Source organism: Bos indicus x Bos taurus, chromosome 6, assembly GCF_003369695.1.
Source record: "Bos indicus x Bos taurus breed Angus x Brahman F1 hybrid chromosome 6, Bos_hybrid_MaternalHap_v2.0, whole genome shotgun sequence".
Taxonomy (NCBI): domain Eukaryota; kingdom Metazoa; phylum Chordata; class Mammalia; order Artiodactyla; family Bovidae; genus Bos; species Bos indicus x Bos taurus.
This window is the reverse complement of record NC_040081.1, coordinates 85,450,308-85,471,098: the sequence shown is the minus strand read 5'-3', so window position 1 is coordinate 85,471,098 and position 20,791 is coordinate 85,450,308. Positions and strand designations below refer to the sequence as shown.

Here is a 20,791-nt window from a genome sequence, read left to right as displayed (position 1 = left end):
AGCCCACCCAGCTCCCATCTGTCCATGGGATTTCCTAGGCAGGAAAACTGGAGTGGGTTGCCATTTCCTTCTCCAGGGGATCTTCCCGATCCAGGAATCAAACCTGCATCTCCTATATTGACCGGGGTGGGGGATGGTGGTTCTTCACCACTGAGCCACCCTGGAAGCATCCACTCTACTGTGGTAGAATTTCGATTATTTTTGGCAGAGCAACAGGGTGGAAATTAAGAGAAAAAGAGATGCCTTAGATTATGTCTGTTCAAAGTGGTAATTAGTTTACTTCCAAAAAGAAGTTAAGATTTTCTTGCCAACTTTATCACCTGTAACCAATGGCCAAACCACTCTGCCAAGAATTCTGGACATATTTTCCTAATACCCAATCTAAAAAAATGTCACGAGATTAGTAATAAACCTATGTAGTTTTTTCCTATCTAATAAAATTTTTTGTGTTTAGTCGCTCACTCATGGATTGTAGCCCACCAGGCTCCTCTGCCCATGGAATTTTCTAGACAAGAATACTGGAATGGGTTGCCTTTTCTTACTCCAGGGGATCTTCCCAACCCAGGGATCAAACTCACTTCTCTTGCATGGCAGGAGATGTTCTTTACCACTAGTGCTACCTGGGAAGTAGAATTTTAGATACACAGAAGGCTGTCCTTCTGGCATTCATTCATCAAAGCACTCCATAGAAAAGTGGCTCTACAGAAGGTTTTTGGGCATATATCCTAATTTTCTGTGGGTAGTACAGGTTTGTGTTTGAGGGTGAGAGCTTGAAAATGAAAATGTTAGATCTGGATGTGGGTTTTGATAGAGGAGCAGGTGAGGAGATATTTCATTTTGATGAGATTGAGTTTGTCCAGTTCTTTTGTTGATTTGTGCACTTGGATAAAATTTGGTGTGATCAGATTTTTTTTTTTTTTTGGTATAGTGAGTTTTGAGGTGGCTTTCAGCAAGGTTAAGGTTTTAAAGTGTTTCATGAATACCAGATTTTAGAAAATGCTTTGAGAGCTCAGAGTTTGATTGACTATAGTGTTTGATATGAATTTTTGGAGAGCAAGTGCCTGACTGAATAGCTTTTTTAGGAAGTGCTTTGGTCAGGACAGTTCTTTGCCTAACAAACCACTCTTGGATGACTGTATGGTAAGACAACACCTAATTAAACAGCCGTTTTGGGGTGCATTTTAGATGGGTTGGTTCTTTGCTTATTAGTTATTCTTGAATAGTGTTTTTTGTACATACAGGCCTTAGCTGATCTCTGTTTTCCAACCAGCTGTGGAAAGGGAAACGCTTTTTTGATGTTTTTTATAGTTTTTGGAGAGTTTGTTTAGAGGCAGCTGTTTTAGATGAGTATTGACTTGTTTTGGGTGAGTCTGTTTGGGGTAGCTCATTGATGAACAACTTCTTTGGACAAAAGAATTCTCTGCAGATCAGCTTGTCTTGGGTGAATTTGTGTAGAACCAGGTCCTGGCTAAACAGCTGCCTTTTGATGAGCTTTGGATGAGGAAGCTCTTTTCTGATAAGTTGATTTCATATAAACTTGAATAAACATTTGGGGATGAGTTTGTGAATGGTAAACTTTGTTGATTAGCTGGTCTCCAGTGAATTTGTTTAAAGCCAACTCTTGGCTGACCAGTTATTTCTGGATGAGTTTAGATTGGGACCAATTTTTTTTTTTTTAACTCATCAGGTGGTTTTAGAACAAGTTGAATTTTATCAGAGTTTTACTGAGATGAAGCTGGCCTGAAAGCAGGTGAATCAGACTGTGCTCTTTCCTTGGTTCTACTTTTCCTTTGCTGACTTACGAGATTGATCAGTTCAATTCAGTTCAGTCGCTCAGTCATGTCTGACTCTGTGACCCCAAGAACTGCAGCACACCAGGCCTCCCTGTCCATCATCAACTCCCGGAGTTTATCCAAACTCATGTCCACTGAGTCAGTGATTCCATCCAACCATCTCATCCTCTGTCATCCCCTTCTCCTCCTGCCCTCAATCTTTCCCAGCATCAGGGTCTTTTCAAATGAGTCAGCTCTTCGCATCAGAGAGGTAAACAAAAAAATGATCACTGTATCTTAGAAGAGAAATAAGCGAGTAAATTGGTGGTAGTGTCTTTATTTGACACTCATTTTACTGGGTGTTCTAATATAGCTTTTATTTGGCTGTATAGTTAAGCTGTATGATTTTCTCGATTGTAGACCCCAGGCTAAATACTCCAGACAACCTCCTGATCATATTTTAAAATCACCAGATGTCAAGGATATCCTCAAGTGTCTATTGTTGGACAATTGTTATCAATTAGTCTAGGTAATTTATGTTAACTATTAGGAGAAACTGTTGATTTGGGGTGGGGAGGAATTTCTTGTCTTGGGGCTCACTTTAGTGGCTAGTTTTACATTGTGTCCTCTTCCCCTTACCCTAAACCCAACTGAGTTCTGGTCTTATAACTAATTATTCAAACACATAGCTGTTGGATATTTACTATTTTTCATACAGTGGTGATGAGCTGGAAGCTTGCCAATTTGTTATCTTTGATGTAAAATGAGAATGCTGCTGCTGCTAAGTTGCTTCAGTCGTGTCCGACTCTGTGCGACCCCAAAGACAGCAGCCCACCAGGCTCCCCCGTCCTTGAGATTCTCCAGGCAAGAACACTGGAGTGGGTTACCATTTCCTTCTCCAATGCATGAAAGTGAAAAGTGAAAGTGAAGTCGCTCAGTCGTGTCTGACTCCTAGCGACCCCATGGACTGCAGCCTACCAGGCTCCTCCATCCATGGGATTTTCCAGGCAAGAGTACTAGAGTGGGGAGCCATTGCCATCTCTGAAAATGAGAATAGACAACACCAAATATACAGTCGTGCCCAAGGCCAACATCTTGAAGTTTGGATGGAGGTGGAGAAGTCTGTACAAGAGATTGCAAAGGAGCAGCACCACAGGAGTAAAACTTGGAGGGGACAGTTTTAGGGCAAAGTAAGAGAATTTTTGAAGAATGACAAAGTGATCAAAGTGTGGGGAGTTCATAAGAGATCAAGTGTAATAGCTACTGAAATAAGTCCATTTAAATTAGCAGCAAGTAAATCATTGGTGAGGGCTTCTTTGGTGGCTCAGTGGTAAAGAATCCACCTGCCAGTGCAGGAGATGTAGGTTTAGTCCCTGGGTGCAGAAGATCCCCTAGAGAAGGCAATGGCAACCCACTCCAGTATTCTTGCCTGGGAAATCCCATGAACAGAGGAGCCTGCTGGGCTACAGTCCAGGGGTTCACAAAGAGTCAGACACGACTGAGCGACTGAACAACAGCAGTGAAGTCATTGGTGAACTGAGGAATTGGAATCCTGGGATGAAAGCTGAATCAGATGACATTGAGAGGTGAGTGAAAGGTAAATATGTGAACACCGGATGATAGGATATCTGTAGATAACTTGGCCTTTTGAAGACTTTAGCTGTGACTTGGTGAAGAAATAAAGGAGTAAAGGCGCTGGGAAGGCAGGGTGTTTTGTATCTAGAGCACAAATAGAGGGTTTGATCTTTGGCTGGGCCACTGTAACAGGAATAAAGACAAGTAAGATGCAAACCGGAGAAGGCAATGGCACCCCACTCCAGTACTCTTGCCTGGAAAATCCCATGGATGGAGAAGTCTGGTGGGCTGCAGTCCATGGGATTGCTAAGAGTTGGACACGACTGAGCAACTTCCCTTTCACTTTTCACTTTCATGCATTGGAGAAGGAAATGGCAACCCACTCCAGTGTTCTTGCCTGGAGAATCCCAGGGACGGCAGAGCCTGGTGGGCTGCTGTCTCTGGGGTCGCACAGAGTCGGACACGACTGAGGCGACTTAGCAGCAGCAGCAGCAGCAAGATGGAAACAATTGCAGGCAGATTTGTAGATGTAGTGCAATACATTGAGGGAATTGTTAAATATTAGGTAAGTTCATTTACTAAGAGCTGAGGGAGAAGAGCGAGAGACTGAGATTTTAGGCTGAAGAATATATAACATAATCGTTTTAAAACTGAACTGGGCCCTGTGGAGTTCCCCCAGGGTCAGAAGCCTTTCTGTGTCTCCCATTTCTTGTTTATAGAAAAAGGCTTTAATCTCCTAGACCTTCCCTGAGTTCCAAAAAGCAGATTCAAAGTTACTACCTGGGAAAGTGAGAGAATGCAAAAACAAGGGAAAAGCAAGCCCAACGTAATCTCTTCCATGACTGTTAGCTTAAACCAATGCCTTGATTTATGACCCGACACTGTTGAGATAATGTCCTGTGGCTTCAACCGGCTGGCCCCAAACCGACTTAAAATTGATGACACAGGGAGGGCCAATTAAGAACTGAAACTCCCGAACCATCACCAAGGCTCTAAGTCAATTATAAAATGCCACAACCATCGCCTTTTTCTCTCTCCTGGAAAGAAGTTAAGGGATCACAAGACCACGATTTAATAGTTTGCTTTACAGAAACACATAGTTCAATCACAATCGCCACAGTGACACATCAAGCAAAAAAAGCAGTTCCAGGAAGTCTGCATCTGCGTCTTATCAGGAAGCTAAAATCATGAAGAATCCTGCCCACTCCCCTTTATCATTTTTGCCTTTATAAACCTTGCAACCTGGCCAGGAAACAGGGTGCTTTTGAGACAGTCGACATCTCCCATCTTCTGGGTTGGTGCCTCCTTGACTACTAAACCTTTCTTTGCTCCAGACTTTGAAGTTTTTGCTTGTTTGGATTCACTGTCCATCCAGCACATGGACTTCAGTTTGACAATACTTTGAAGTGTGAGTGAACATGCTGACTAGAGACTGGTGGTGTGGGGTAATCATGTCTAGTAATTCCAGTTGTTCTGCCGTGAGATCATTTCCAATAATCCTCAACGACTTGGTTAAGTGGTGTGGGTTCAGATAGCTGTGTTTTCAGTGAGAAGTCTTTATTATTATGGACACTTAGCCATGGTGCTGAGGATAGTCAAAACTTCAGGGCAAGGATGGAGCTAACCAAAGATCCTCACTTGGGATTATCCCTCTTCAAATCTCTTCCTCCTCCCTGCTCTTTTCAGCCATTCACTTTTCCTTCTTTAACTGAAACAACATAGAGAAAATAAAAGCCATTATAGGGAAACTCTCTTATCTTCTCAACCTACCTGCATCTGGGCTTATCTTTCTTACTATAGTGGAAGAAGTATCCTTACTCCTACTGATGGACAACTCCTCTGCTCAGATGGCAAAGAATCCACCTGCAATGCAGGAGACTTGGGTTTGATCCCTGAGTCAGGAAGAACCCCTGGAGAAGGAAATGGCAACTTTTCCATAAGGAAATTGCCTGGAGAATCCTATGGATAGAGGAGCCTGATGAACTACAGCCCATGGGGTTGCAAAGAGTCAGACAACTCAGCGACTTTCACTTACTTTCTACTTTTGTTCTGGATCCCATTCTTTTCTACTTTCTTAAGAACTTCACCTTTTCAGTTCCCTTCCCATCTCATTTTCCTTGGGTCATTTCTATCAGCAGTCTCCACATTAAGAAATACAAAACCAAACTCTCTTGACTCTACAGTCTGCCTTATTTTTGACTCCAATTCCCAAAATAGGAATTGTTTGCATTTTCTCTCTCTATTTTTTCACCTCCCTCATTTCACAGCAGCTTCCATTCCCACGACTCCATTAAAAACACTCTGGTGGCTCAGTGGTAAAGAATCCGCTTGCCAATGCAAGAGACTTGAGTTCGATCCTTGGGTCAGGAAGATCCCCTGGAGGAAGAAATGGCAGCTCATTTCAGTATTCTTGCTGGGGAAATCCCATGGATAGAGGGCTACAGTCCTTGGGGTTGCAAAAGAGCCAAATATGACTTAACAACTGAACAGCAATGATCTCCAAGATGCCAGAGCTAAGGGATACTATTTGGTTTCCATTCTATTCAGCCTTTTGGTGGCATTTATACCATAAACCATGGCCTCCTTCTTGAAATACTTTTCTTTCCCCTCCTAGCTTCCATGGTACCACTCTCCTGGTTTTGCTCTTACCTCCCTGATTGTTCCTTCTAGTTTTCTGAACTGTCTTTAGAAAAGTGAAAGTGCCTCAGGTGTAAACCTGAGCTTTCTTCCCTTGCCTTCTCGTTCATTGTCTTCCCTTCCCTTTTCAGCTCCTTTCCCACCTATCTCCCTATATGATCTCATTCAATTCCATGTCTTTAAGTAAAATTTCAAATGCTTATAACTCTCATATTTGTATTTTTGTCCAGAGTTTTCCTATAGAGTTCAACCTCTATATCAATTAAACTACTTGGGGTCTCAGTCTGAATAATAGTCATCTTGAGCACAGTGTACTTCAAACTGAATACTTGATTAAACTCCTCTCAATCTCATTTTTCCTCAGGTCTTCATTATCTTGGTAATTGGCACCTTTGCCCTCCCAGTTATACAGATCAAACATTGAGATTTTATACTTTATTTAACCCTTTTTGGTGCATCCTGTCTATACTTACTAAAATATATCTCAAACTTCTCTTTCTCAAATTTTGTTATTTTCCTCCAATTTTGTGGGTCTTTTAGCCTTGGTACCATTGACATTATGGACCAGATGTCTATTTTTTTCAGTGACACAATCTTCTGTATTGTAGCATGTCTAGCAGCATCCTTGGTCTCTGCCCACTAGATGTCAGTATTGTCTCTCCAGTTTTGACAAAAAAAAAAAAAAAATGTCTCCAGGTGTGCTCCATGTCTCCTGATGGATGCAACTTTGTACCCAGTGAAGAACCACTGTTCATGGGGTTCTCAAGGCAAGAATACTGAAGTGGTTTGCCATTCCCTTCTCCAGTGGACTACGTTCTGTCAAATCTCTCCACCATGACCCGCCTGTCTTGGGTTGCCCCACGGGCATGGCTTAGTTTCAGAGTTAGACAAGGCTGTGGTCCTAGTGTGATTAGACTGACTAGTTTTCTGTGAGTATGGTTTCAGTGTGTTTGCCCTCTGATGCCCTCTTGCAACACCTACCGTCTTACTTGGGTTTCTCTTACCTTGGACGTGGGGTATCTCTTCACAGCTGTTCCAGCAAAGCACAGCCATTGCTCCTTACCTTGGACGAGGGGTATCTCCTTACTGCCGCCCTTCCTGACCTTCAACGTGGGATAGCTCCTCTAGGCCCGCCTGTGCCCACTTCAGTATTCTTGCCTTGAGAACCCCATGAACAGTATGAAAAGGCAAAATGATAGGATACTGAAAGAGAAACTCCCCAGGTCAGTAGCTGCCCAATATGCTACTGGAGATCAGTGGAGAAATAACTCCAGAAAGAATGAAGGGATGGAGCCAAAGCAAAAACAATACCCAGCTGTGGATGTGACTGGTAATAGAAGCAAGGTCCGATGCTGTAAAGAGCAATATTGCATAGGAACCTGGAATGTCAGGTCCATGAATCAAGGCAAATTGGAAGTAGTCAAACAAGAGATGGCAAGAGTGAATGTTGAACCTCAGAGACCTCTGGGACAATGTTAAATGCCCCAACATTCGAATCATAGGAGTCCCAGAAGAAGAAGACAGAAAGGGTATGAGAAAATACTTGAGGAGATAATAGTTTAAAACTTACCTAAAATGGAAAGGAATTCTTGGAGAAGTCCAAGAAAGCCAGAGAGTCCCAAACAGGATAAACCCAAGGCAAAATAGCCCAAGACATGTGTTAATCAAACTAATGAAGATCAAACCCAAAGAACAAATATTAAAAGCAGCAAGGGAAAAGCAACAAATAACACACAAGGGGATTCCCATAAGGATAACAGCTGATCTTCCAATAGAAACTCTTCAGGCCAGAAGGGAATGGCAGGACCAGTTAAAGTAATGAAAGAGAAAAATCTACAACCCAGATTATTACACCCAGTCTCATTCAAATATGAAGGAGAAATGAAACGTTTTACAGACAAGCAAAAGCTGAGAGAATTCAGTGCCACCAAACCAGCTCTTCAGCAAATGCTAAGATATCTTCTCTAGACAGGAAACACAGTAAAGGTTTATAAACTTGAACCCAAAACAACAGAGTAAGTGGCAACAGGATCACACTAATCGATAATTACCTTAAAAGTAAATGGGTTGAATGTCCAAACCAAAAGACAAAGACTGGCTGAATGGATACAAAAACAAAACCCCTATATATGCTGTCTACAAGAGACCCACCTCAAACCAAGGGACACATACAGACTGAAAATGAAGGGCTGGAAAAAAGATATTTCATGCAAATGAAGACCAAAAGAAAGCAGGAGTAGCAATACTCATATCAAAAAAAAATAGACTTTTAAATAAAGGCTGTGAAAAAAGATGAAGAAGGACACTATATAATGATCAAAGGATCAATCCAAGAAGAAGATTAAAAAAAAAAAAAGAGTGAATGTTGACATTCTAGGAATCAGTGAACTGAAATGGACTGGAATGGGTGAATTTAACTCAGATAACCATTATATCTACTACTGTGGGCAGGAATCCCTCAGAAGAAATGGAGTGGCCATCATGGTCAACAAAAGAGTTCGAAATGCAGTACTTGGATGCAATCTCAAAGTGACAGAATAATCTCTGTTCGTTTCCAAGGCAAACCATTCAATATCACAGTAATCCAAGTCTATGCCCCAACCAGTAATGCTGAAGAAGCTGAAGTTGAATGGTTCTATGAAGACCTACAAGACCTTTTAGAACTAACACCCAAAAAAGATGTCCTTTTCATTATAGGGGACTGGAATGCAAAAGTAGGAAGTCAAGAAACACCTGGAGTAACAGGCAAATTTGGCCTTGGAATATGGAATGAAGCAGGCAAAGACTAATAGAGTTTTGACAAGAAAATGCACTGGTCATAACAAACACCCTCTTCCAACAACACAAGAGAAGACTCTATACATGGACATCACCAGATGGTCAACACTGAAATCAGATTGATTATATTCTTTGCAGCCAAAGATGGAGAAGCTGTATACAGTCAGCAAAAACAAGACCAGGAGCTGACTGTGGCTCAGACCATGAACTCCTTCTTGCCAAATTCAGACTGAAATTGAAGAAAGTAGGGAAAACCACTAGACCATTCAGGTATGACCTAAATCAAATCCCTTATGATTATACAGTGGAAGTGAGAAATAGATTTAAGGGCCTAGATCTGATAGATAGAGTGCCTGATGAACTATGGAATGAGGTTCGTGACATTGTATAGGAGACAGGGATCAAGACCATTCCCATAGAAAAGAAATGCAAAAAAGCAAAATGGCTGTCTGGGGAGGCCTTACAAATAGCTGTGAAAAGGAGAGAAGCGAAAAGCAAAGGAGAAAAGGAAAGATATAAGCATCTGAATGCAGAGTTCCAAAGAATAGCAAGAAGAGATAAGAAAGCCTTCCTCAGCGATCAATGCAAAGAAATAGAGGAAAACAACAGAATGGGAAAGACTAGAGATCTCTTCAAGAAAATCAGAGATACCAAAGGAACATTTCATGCAAAGATGAGCTCGATAAAGGACAGAAATGGTATGGACCTAACAGAAGCAGAAGATATTAAGAAGAGATGGCAAGAATACACAGAAGAACTGTACAAAAAAGATCTTTACGACCCAGATAATCACCATGGTGTGATCACTGACCCAGAGCCAGACATCCTGGAATGTGAAGTCAAGTGGGCCTTAGAAAGCATCACTACGAACAAAGCTAGTGGAGGTGATGGAATTCCAGTCGAACTATTCCAAATCCTGAAAGATGATGCTGTGAAAGTGCTGCACTCAATATGCCAGCAAATTTGGAAAAGTCAGCAGTGGCCACAGGACTGGAAAAGGTCATTTTTCATTCCAATCCCACAGAAAGGCAATGCCAAAGAATGCTCAAACTACCGCACAATTGCACTCATCTCACATACTAGTAAAGTAATGCTCAAAATTCTCCAAGCCAGGCTTCAGCAATATGTGAACCGTGAATTCCTGATGTTCAAGCTGGTTTTAGAAAAGGCAGAGGAACCAGAGATCAAATTGCCAACATCCACTGGATCATGGAAAAAGCAAGAGAGTTCCAGAAAAGCATTTATTTCTGCTTTATTGACTATGCCAAAGCCTTTGACTATGTGGATCACAATAAACTGTGGAAAATTCTGAAAGAGATAGGAATACCAGACCACCTGATCTGCCTCTTGAGAAATTTGTATGCATGTCAGGAAGCAACAGTTAGAACTGGACATGGAACAACAGACTGGTTCCAAATAGGAAAAGGAGTACGTCAAGGCTGTATATTGTCACCCTGTTTATTTAACTTATATGCAGAGTACATCATGAGAAACGCTGGACTGGAAGAAACACAGGCTGGAATCAAGATTGCTGGGAGAAATATCAGTAACCTCAGATATGCAGATGACACCACCCTTATGGCAGAAAGTGAAGAGGAACTCAGAAGCCTCTTGATGAAAGTGAAAGTGGAGAGTGAAAAAGTTGGCTTAAAGCTCAACATTCAGAAAACGAAGATCATGGCATCCGGTCCCATCACTTCATGGGAAATAGATGGGGAAACAGTGGAAACACTGTCAGACTTTATTTTTCTGGGCTCCAAAATCACTACAGATGGTGACTGCAGCCATGAAATTAAAAGACGCTTACTCCTTGGAAGGAAGGTTATGACCAACCTAGAGAGCATATTCAAAAGCAGAGACATTACTTTGACAACAAAGGTCCGTCTAGTCAAGGCTATGGTTTTTCCTGTGGTCATGTATGGATGGAAGAGTTGGACTGTGAAGAAGGCTGAGCGCCGAAGAATTGATGCTTTTGAACTATGGTGTTGGAGAAGACTTTTGAGAGTCCCTTGGTCTGCAAGGAGATCCAACCAGTCCATTCTGAAGGAGATCAGCCCTGGCATTTCTTTGGAAGGAATGATGCTAAAGCTGAAAGTCCCGTACTTTGGCCACCTCATGCGAAGAGTTGACTCATTGGAAAAGACTCTGATGCTGGGAGGAATTGGGGGCAGGAGGAGAAGGGGACGACAGAGGATGAGATGGCTGGATGACATCACTGACTCGATGAACGTGAGTCTCTATGAACTCCGGGAGTTGGTGATGGACAGGGAGGCCTGGCGTGTTGCGATTCATGGGGTTGCAAAGAGTCGGACACGACTGAGCGACTGATCTGATCTGATCTGAAGAACCACTGACCTAGTCTAAGACAGGATGATCTCTAGCATGAATTGCTGCAGTAAACTCCAAACTAATCTCTTGCCTCTTACCCTCTGCTTCCTGGTCCTGGGTACCATGACATGGATGGCTGTGATGGCTTTTTCATTAATCCCCTGCTTCCATGCTGATTCTCCTTCAGCTCATTTTCTAGATCATTTTCTATGTAATTCAGATAATGTCCTGGTCTATTTAGCATCCTTACTGACTTTTCATTGAATCTTGAGTAAAATACAAACTTATTACCATGGTCTACAAAATCTTTTTAAAAACTTGTTACATTTTAAATTTGAAAAAACCGTAAAATAATTGGTTTCTGTTCATCTCATCTGGTACCAGTTCCTGCACTTCGGATTCCTTCCTATTCTCCTCAAACATGTCAGAGGCTTTGTTTTTGCTTTTCCATCCATCTGAAATCCTTGGTCCCTAGATGTTTGCCTCAGTGGTTTCTTTTCCATCTTTAAGACTTGACTTAAATGTTTTATTTTCAGAGAGAACTTTTCTGGAATGCTCTAGTGCCAAGGAAGTGCTTTCCATCACTTTTCACCACATCACACTGCATGCTTTCTTCTCAGTTCCAACTGCCACTTCCAGTGACCTTGCTTATGTACTATTTACGTGCACGTTGTGTGTTCTCCTGTCTAGAAAGTGAGTTTCACGGAAGTGAGGACATTGTCTTTTCTATAGAGACCTTGCAGCCGGGTACATAATAAACACTTGATAAATATTTATTAGACAAATGAATGATGCAATTTGTAATAGTGGAGAGAGCAGTGGCATGTTAAAATCAGACTTGTTTGCATCTGAATACTGTCTTTGTTTCTTGAGGTAGGACTGTATTGCTATAAACTTCCCTCTTAGAACTGCTTTTGCTGCATCCCATAGGTTTTGCATTGTCGTGTTTTCTTTGTCATTTGTTTCTAGAAATTTTTTGATTTCCCTTTTGATTTCTTCAGTAACCTGTTGGTTACTTAGAAACCTATTGTTTAATCTCCATGTGTTTGTATTACAGTTTTTTTTCTTATAATTGATATCTAGTCTCATAGTGCTGTGTTCAGAGAAGATGCTTGATACAATTTTCAATTTTCTTAAATTTACTGAGGTTTGATTTGTGACCCAAGATGTGGTATATCCTGGAGAATGTTCCATGTGCACTTGAGAAGAAGGTGTATTCTTCTGCATCTGGATGGAATGTCCTGAAGATAGCAATGAGGTCCATCTCATCTAATGTGTTATTTAAGACTTGTGTTTCCTTATTAATTTTCTGTTTTGATGATCTGTCCATTGGTGTGAGTGGGTTGTTTAAGTCTCCTATTACTATTGTGTTACTGTTAGTTTCTCCTTTTATGTCTGTTAGTGTTTGTCTTATGTATTGAGGTGCTTCTATGTTGGGTGCATAGATATTTACAGTTGCTATGTCTTCCTCTTGGGTTGATCCCTGATCATTATGTAGTATCCTTCCTTACTGGAGAAGGCAATGGCACCCCACTCCAGCACTCTTGCCTGGAAAATCCTATGGACGGAGGAGCCTGGTAGGCCGCAGTCCATGGGGTCGCTAAGAGTCGGACAAGACTCCAAGACTTTACTTTGGACACGACTGAAGGGACTTAGCAGCAGCAGCAGCATCCTTCCTTACCTCTTGTAATCTTCTTTATTTAAGGTCTATTTTATCTGATATGAGGATTGCTACTCCAGATTTCTTTTGCTTCCCATTTGCATGTAATATATTTTTCCATCCACTTACATCTGTATGTGTCTTTAGGTCTGAAGTGGGTTTCCTGTAGACAGCATATATATGGGTCTTCTTTTTGTATCCAGTGGGTGCATATTTTCTTTATCTTCCAGTGGGTGCAAGAAAATATGGTAGCAAACCAGCACACCCATGTGGCTTTGGATTCTTGTGAAAGAAACAAGGTGGAACCCTTGAAAGAGAGAAAGTTCAGTCTAGTTGAAGAGACAAGCCCAGACCCAGTGTGCCCCGCAGATGGCCCTTTGGGCCATCTTTGCTCTGTCTGGGCCAGCCTGCTGCAGCTGTGCTGACAAGCGAGGCAGAGCAGGGTCTCAAGGCCTGTAAAGTCACAGACCCCGACTTTGCCACTGCAGAGGATCCGGGAGAAGCCAGTGCTGGGCTCCAGGCTGAACTGATGCAGGCTGGCTTGCTTGGGAATGTCGATGCTCCAAACTTCACTGTTGAGAACCCCTGGGATGAGGAGTTGATTCTCAAACTTTTATCCGGGCTTTCTAAACCAGTGAGTTCCTATCCAAATACTTATGAATGGGCATGTAAGCTTCCAGCCATCAAGCCCAAGACTGAATTCCAATTAGGTTCTTTGCTGGTCTACATTGATCACTTTATTGGAGAAGGGGCTTTCGCCCAAGTCTATGAAGTTACCCATGGAGATGTGAACAACAGCAAAAATAAGGAGAAATTTGCTTTGAAGGTCCAGAAGGCTCCCAACCTCTGGGAATTCTACATTGGGACCCAGCTGATGCAAAGACTGAAGCCAAGTATGCAACACATGTTTATCAAATTTTATTTGGCCCACCTGTTCCAGAATGGCAGCGTGCTAGTAGGAGACCTCTACAGTTATGGCACATTATTAAATGCCATTAATCTCTATAAAAATATCCCTGAAAAAGTGACGCCTCAGGCACTAGTCTTCGCTTTTGCTATCAGAATGCTCTGCATGATCCAGCAAGTCCATGACTGCAAAATCATCCACGGAGACATCAAGCCAGACAATTTCATACTCAGAAACAGATTTTTGGAACAAGACAACAAAGATGATGACTTATCTGCCAGCTTGGTCTTGACTGACCTGGGTCAGAGTATAGACATGAAACTTTTTCCTAAAGGAACTGCATTTACAGGAAAGTGTGAAACTTCTGGGTTCCAGTGTATTGAGGTGCTCAGTAACAAGCCATGGAACTACCAGGTAGAGAACTAGGGAGATCTGAAACGTTTCCTGTATTACATTCACTGCAGTCTTGAGGTGAGTTTGGGCATCCAGGTAGTTTGAGCTGGTGTAGTCCTCTTCTTGGAGAAGGCAATGGCACCCCACTCCAGTACTCTTGCCTGGAAAATTCCATGGGCGGAGGAGCCTGGTAGGCTGCAGTCCATGGGGTCGCTAAGAGTCGGACACGACTGAGTGATTTCACTTTCACTTTCTTTTTGTATCCATTCAACCAGTCTGTGTCTTTTGGTTGGAGAATTTAATCCATTTACATTTTAGAGTAATTGGAGGCCTTACAAATAGCTGTGAAAAGAAGAGAAACTAAAGGCAAAGGAGAAAAGGAAAGATATATTCATTTGAATGCAGAGTTCCAAAGAATATCAAGGAGAGATAAGAAAGTCTTCCTCAGTGATCATTGCACAAAATAGAGGAAAACAGTAGAATGGGAAAGACTAGAGATCTCTTCAAGAAAATTAGAGATACCAAGGGAACATTTCATGCAAAGTTGGGCACAGTAAAGGACAGAAATGGTATGGACCCAACAGAAGCAGAAGTTATTAAGAAGAGGTGGCAAGAATACACAGAAGCACTATATAAAAAAGATCTTCATGACTCAGATAACAACGATGGTGTGATCACTTACCTAGAGCCAGACACCCTGGAATATGAAGTCAAGTGGGCCTTAAGAAGTATCTCTACGAACAAAGCTAGTGGAGGTGATAGAATTCCAGTTGAGCTATTTTAAATCCTAAAAGATGATACTGTGAAAGTGCTGCCCTCAGTATGCCAGCAAATTTGGAAAACTCAGCAGTGGCCACAGGGCTGGAAAAGGTCAGTTTTCATTCCAATCCCAAAGAAAGGCAATGCCAAAGAATGCTCAAACTCCCACACAATTGCACTCAATTCTCACACTAGCAAAGCAATGCTTAAAATTCTCTAAGCTAGGCTTCACCAGTACATGAACCATGAACTTCCAGTTATTCAAGCCAGATTTAGAAAAGGCAGAGGAACCAGAGATCAAATTGCCAACATCCATTGGATCATGGAAAAAGGAAGAGAGTTCCAGAAAAACATCTACTTATGCTTTCTTGGCTATGCCAAAGACTTGGACTGTGTGGATCCCAACAAATTGTGGAAAATTCTTAAAGAGATGGGAATACCATACCACCTGACCTGCCTCTTGAGAAACCTGTATGCAGGTCAGGAAGCAATAGTTAGAACTGGACATGGAACAATAGACTGGTTCCAAATAGGGAAAGGAGTACATCAAGGCTGTATATTGTCACTCTGTTTATTGAACTTATATGCAGAGTACATCATGAGAAACGCTGGGCTGGATGAAGCACAAACTGGAATCAAGATTGCTAGGAGAAATATCAATAACTTCAGATGTGCAAACGACCACCCTTATGGCAGAAAGTGAAGAAGAACTAAAAAGCCTCTTGATGAAAGTGAAAGAGGAGAGTGAAAAAGTTAGCTTAAAGCTCAACATTCAGAAAACTAAGATCATGGCATCTGGTCCCATCATTTCATGGCAGATAGATGGGGAAACAATGGAAACAGTGTTGGACTTTATTTTTCTGGGCTCCAAAATCACTGCAGATGGTGACTGCAGCCATGAAATTAAAAGACACTTGCTCCTCGGAAGAAAAGTGATGACCAACCTAGACAGCATATTAAAAAGCAGAGACATTACTTTGCCAGCAAAAGTCCATCTACTTAAAGCTATGGTTTTTTCCAGTAGTCATGTATGGGTGTGAGAGGTGGACTATAAAAAAAGCTGAGCACCGAAAAATTGATGCTTTTCAACTATGGTGTTGGAGAAGACTCTTGAGATTCCCTTGGACTGCAAGGAGGTCCAACCAGTCCATCGTAAAGGAGATCAATCCTGACTATTCATTGGAAGGACTGATGGTGAAGCTGAAACTCCAATACTTTGGCCACCTGATGTGAAGTACTGAGTCATTTGAAGAGACCCTGATGCTGGGAAAGATTGAAGATGTGAGGAGAAGGGGACAACAGAGGATGAAATGGTTGGATGGCATCACTGACTCAATGGACATGAGTTTGAGTAGGCTCTGGGAGTTGGTGATGGACAGGGAATCCTGGCATGCTGCAGTCCATGGGGTTGCAAAAAGTTGGACATGACTGAGCTACTGAACTCAACTGATGTTCCTATTGCCATTTTCTTAATTGTTTGGGATTGATTTTGTAGATCTTTTTCCTTCTTTTGTATTTCTTGGCTATATAAATCCCTTTAACATTTTTTGTAAAGCTGGTTTGGTGGTATTGAATTCTCTTAACTTTTGCTTGTCTGAAAAGCTTTTTATTCTCCATCAATTTTGAATGAGATCCTTGCCTGGTACAGTAATCTTTGTTGTAGATTTTTCCCATTCAGTATTTTAAATATATCCTAACATTTCCTTCTGTCCTGCAGAGTTTCTGCTGAAAGATCAACTGTGCATAATATGGGGTTTCCCTTGTATTTTACTTGTTGCTTCTCCCTTGGTGCTTTTAATATTCTTTCTTTGTGTTTAGTCTTTGTCAGTTTGATTAACATGTGTCTTGGCATGTTTCTCCTTGGGTTTATCCTGTATGAGACTCTTTGTGCCTCTTGAACTTGATTGATTATTTCCTTTTCCATGTTGGGGAAATTTTCAACTATAATCAGTTTCAAACATTTTCTCATTTCCTTTCTTTTTCCCTTTTTCTTCTGGGACCCCTATAATTTAAATTGGTGCATTTGATATTGTCCCAGAGGTGTCTGAGACTATCCTCAGTTCTTTTCATTCTTTTTACTTTATTGTGCTCTTCAGAAGTTATTTCCACCATTCTACCTTCCAGCTCACTAATTTGTTCTTCTGCTTCAGATTTTCTGCTATTGATTCCTTCCAGAATAATTTAAATTTCAGTAATTGTGTTGTTTGTCTCTGTATGTTTATTCTTTAATTTTTCTAGGTCTTTGTTAATTGATTCTTGCATTTTCTCCATTTTGTTTTCAAGGTTTTTGATCATCTTGACTATCATTATTCTGAATTTTTTTTCAGGTAGTTTGCCTATTTCCTCTTCATTTATTTGGACTTCTGTGTTTCTAATTTGTTCCTTCATTTGTGTAGTATTTCTCTGCCTTTCATTCTTACTTTTCTTTTTTAACTTATTGTGTTTGAAGTCTCCTTTTCCCAGGCTTCAAGGTTGAATTCTTTCTTCCTTTTGGTTTCTGCCATCCTAAGGCTGGTCCAATTGTTTGTGTAAGCTTTGTATAGGGTGAGATTTGTCCTGAGTTTTTGTTTGTTTGTTTGTTTTTCCTCTGATCAGCAAGGCTAAGTGAGGTGGTAATCCTGTCTGCTGCTGATTGGGTGTGTATTTTTGTTTTGTTTGTTGTTTAGATGAGTTGTTCTGCACAGGTTGCTCCTGGTGGTTGGATGATGCTGGGTCTTGTATTCAAATGGCTTCCTTTGTGTGAGTTCTCAATATATGATACTTCCTAGGGTTAGTTCTCTGGTAGCCTAGGGTCTTGGAGTCAGTGCTCCTACTCCAAAGGCTCAGGGGTTGATCTTTCCCTAGGATACCCCCCAGCATGTGCTGATCTCTGGATCTGTTGTGGGGGAAGCTCAGATTCTAATCTGGTCCTATTCCTCTGTGTTCTTGCCTCCAATGTCCCCTGCTATCAGAACTAGTGCATTTTCTTTTGTGGGAGCTCTGAATGTCCTTTTATATAGTCCATAGACACAGAGTCTGCCTATTTGATTGTGGACTTAATCTGCAGTTTATACAGCTGGTGGGAAGATTTTGTGTCTTCTTCCTTAGCCACACTGCCACTGGGTTTCAACTGTGGTTTTATTTCCACCTCTGCATATGGATCACCCACTAGTGTTTGCTCCTGAGGCTTCCTTGGAGGACTTGGGTTTGCCCTTGTGAGGGCCAGATGTGCAGGTGGTGCGGCTGCTTGGGTCGCAGGAGTTCTGGCAGCACCAGCTACTCAGGGGAGTTGGTGGCTAGGGCAGCAGGAAATACAGTGCTCTAGAAGGGTATGGAAACCAGTATTGGCCAATACACTCCAGTACTTTTGCCTGGAGAACTGCCCTGGCAGAGAAGCCTGGCAGGCCACAGTTTACAGGGCTGCAAAGAGTTGGACATGGCCAAAGCAACCCTGTGCACATACACACAAGATTTTTTTTGCCTGTGGCAGCTCTGCCCCAGTGAGAGTTGAGTGTGAAGGTGGCACAGCTGCTTGGTTTGCAGGGACCCTGGTGGCACAAAGTGTACAGGGACACGGACTGCCTCCACTGCAGGAGTTATGGCCCTATTAGAGTCTTTCTTTGGGCCTCTTGTAGGTGGCGATCAGAAGGCCTCTTTGGTTAGCCTTTCTCTGTAGCTTTGCCTATTCAGGCACTTAGAGGTCTCCCTTGCCTAGGATCCTTCTCTGTTGTTCAATGTGTCAGGCACATAGAGGGGGCCCCCCTGGCTGGGGTCCTACTCTGTAGATCAGCACATTAGGCACTTAAAGAAGCACCCTGGGTGGAGTCCTACTCTGTAGTTCAGTGAGTCAGGTGTTCGATGGGCCAGACTCTCTACTGTTTAGCTGCCCATGCTGGCATGTGGGGAAAGAGAGGCTATGGTGATGGCTCCCCCACTATGTGTGACTCAGCAGTATAGCCTTGCTTCCATGGCTGCCCAGCTTTCCACCACAGGCATTTCCTACCACTATCTCCTCCCTCACATCCCCTCAATCCATCTCCTCATAGTCAACAGCAGCCTTTGCCATGGGATTGCTCCACAATCCCTAAACTTCAGCTCCCATCTGCTGTGCCTTCCAGGGGATCTGTGTCCCTGTCCAGGGTATGCATGGCTGAGGTAAGGACTGATTCTCACTCCATTTAGGCTGCCTCAGATCAGCTGTTTCACTCTCAGCCTTAAATGTTTCTCCTCTAACCCAGACAATTGTCCCAATGTGGGATCGAACCCCTGCTTCAGTTCCCCCCGCAGGTCCAGTTCTACTAACACTCCTGTTTTCCCCCTAGTTCCTTTGTCCTACTGAGTTTTGGGTGATTCTATATATTCTTTTCCACTGGTCAGGTACTCCTGTCCACTCTCAGCTGGTGTTCTGCATACACTTCTGTGTCTGAAGGTGTATTTCTGATGTATCCATGGAGAGAGATGTACTCCACATCCACCTGCTCCATTGCCACCTTGTTCTCCTCCTGTCTTTGTTATTTACTGGCTGGGTGTATGCTTAGTCACTCAGTTGTGTCCGACTCTTTGTGACTGCATGGACTGCAGCCTGCCAGGCTACTCTGCCCGTGGGGATTCTCCAGGCAAGAATACTGGAGTGAGTTGCCATGCTCTCCTCCAGGGGATCTTCCCAACGCAGGGATCGAATGCAGGTCTCCCACATTGCAGGTGGGTTCTTTACTGACTGAGCCATCAGGGAAGCCTGGGTATTCTTAGGCTTTAAGTCTGGCTGGGTATCCTTAGGCAAATTAAATAATATTGCTAATCTTTAAATCTTCATTTATAAAATAGGAGTTTTTGTCCTCGCCTTATAGAATTGAAGGTTTTTGTGGCTATGAACATCTGGCAGTATGCTGGGTAGTAGATATTTATATTTATTTTCATTTGGAATCTGAGAGCCAAGATTTAAATTGACAGCAGATTGGTAATGGTGGGAAGGATGTGTTTGTTGAGTCCCTTTGCTTCTGGCTTTAAGCAATAGCAGATGACCTCTTCATAAAAGGTGAGGGGCTTCTCTCTCTCCATTCACCATCACTGCTGGTTCTCTTCTTGATAAGAGGTGTGTGTTTTCTAAGCACGTGTCGGATATGGACTGTCAGTATCACTGGGGATCAATTTTTCTGAGGATGCTCTTGTTGCCTGAGGCTCAGATATTCACTTCCTAGGTGGCACTAGCAGTAAAGAACTTTGCCAGCACAGGAGACCTAAAAGACAGGGTTTGATCCTTGGGTTGGGAAGATCCTATGAAGAAGGAAATGGCAACCCACTCCCATATTCTTGTCTGGAGAATCCCATGGACAGAGGAGTCTGGTGGCTATAATCCATGGGGGTCTCAAAGAGTCAGACACAACTCAGCAACAAACACACACACAGATGTTCACTAGAGAGCATCCACTGATTATAAGAGTTACAGGGAGCAGTTTAGATAACCTGGTTCTAAGATCTTACCCTCTGTCACTTTCAGACTACTAGCAGAATATTCCCATGCTTCTGACATATTAATATTCAGAGCTATTTTGTCCTCTCTTTGCTTACATCCAGCTGTGTGTATGTTCAGTCATGTCTGACTCTGTGACCCCATGGACTGTAGCCCACTAGACACCTCTGTCCATGGGAGCAAGAATACTGGAGTGGGTTGCCATTTACTCCTTCAGGGGATCTTTCCAACCCAGGGATCGTACTCATGTCCTGCAGCTTCTGTAGGCAGATTCTTTACCACTGAGCCACCTGGAAAGCCCACATTCCACTCTTGTAGTCCTCAATTCTATCTTTGCAAATTAAAAAAAGTTAAAAGGAGGAACAGTTTTATCTCTAAAAGGAATGCTACTTTCTCTAAGACTCAAACTTCAGACAGTCCTAAAAGTAACATATCTTTCCCCTTCTACATTTGCAACTCAGTGGAGAAATAAAGTTAATAGATCACTAATGAATACTGTTCCTAAAATATGCCCAACACTGACATAGAGTGGA

The 20,791-nt window shown here is 42.4% G+C and overlaps 1 pseudogene; it reads left to right on the top strand.

Annotated features, from left to right (window-relative positions):
- The first annotated feature begins 795 nt into the window (after positions 1 to 795).
- Positions 796 to 14,090, top strand: LOC113894644 (annotated as a pseudogene).
- Positions 14,091 to 20,791: the final 6,701 nt, after the last annotated feature.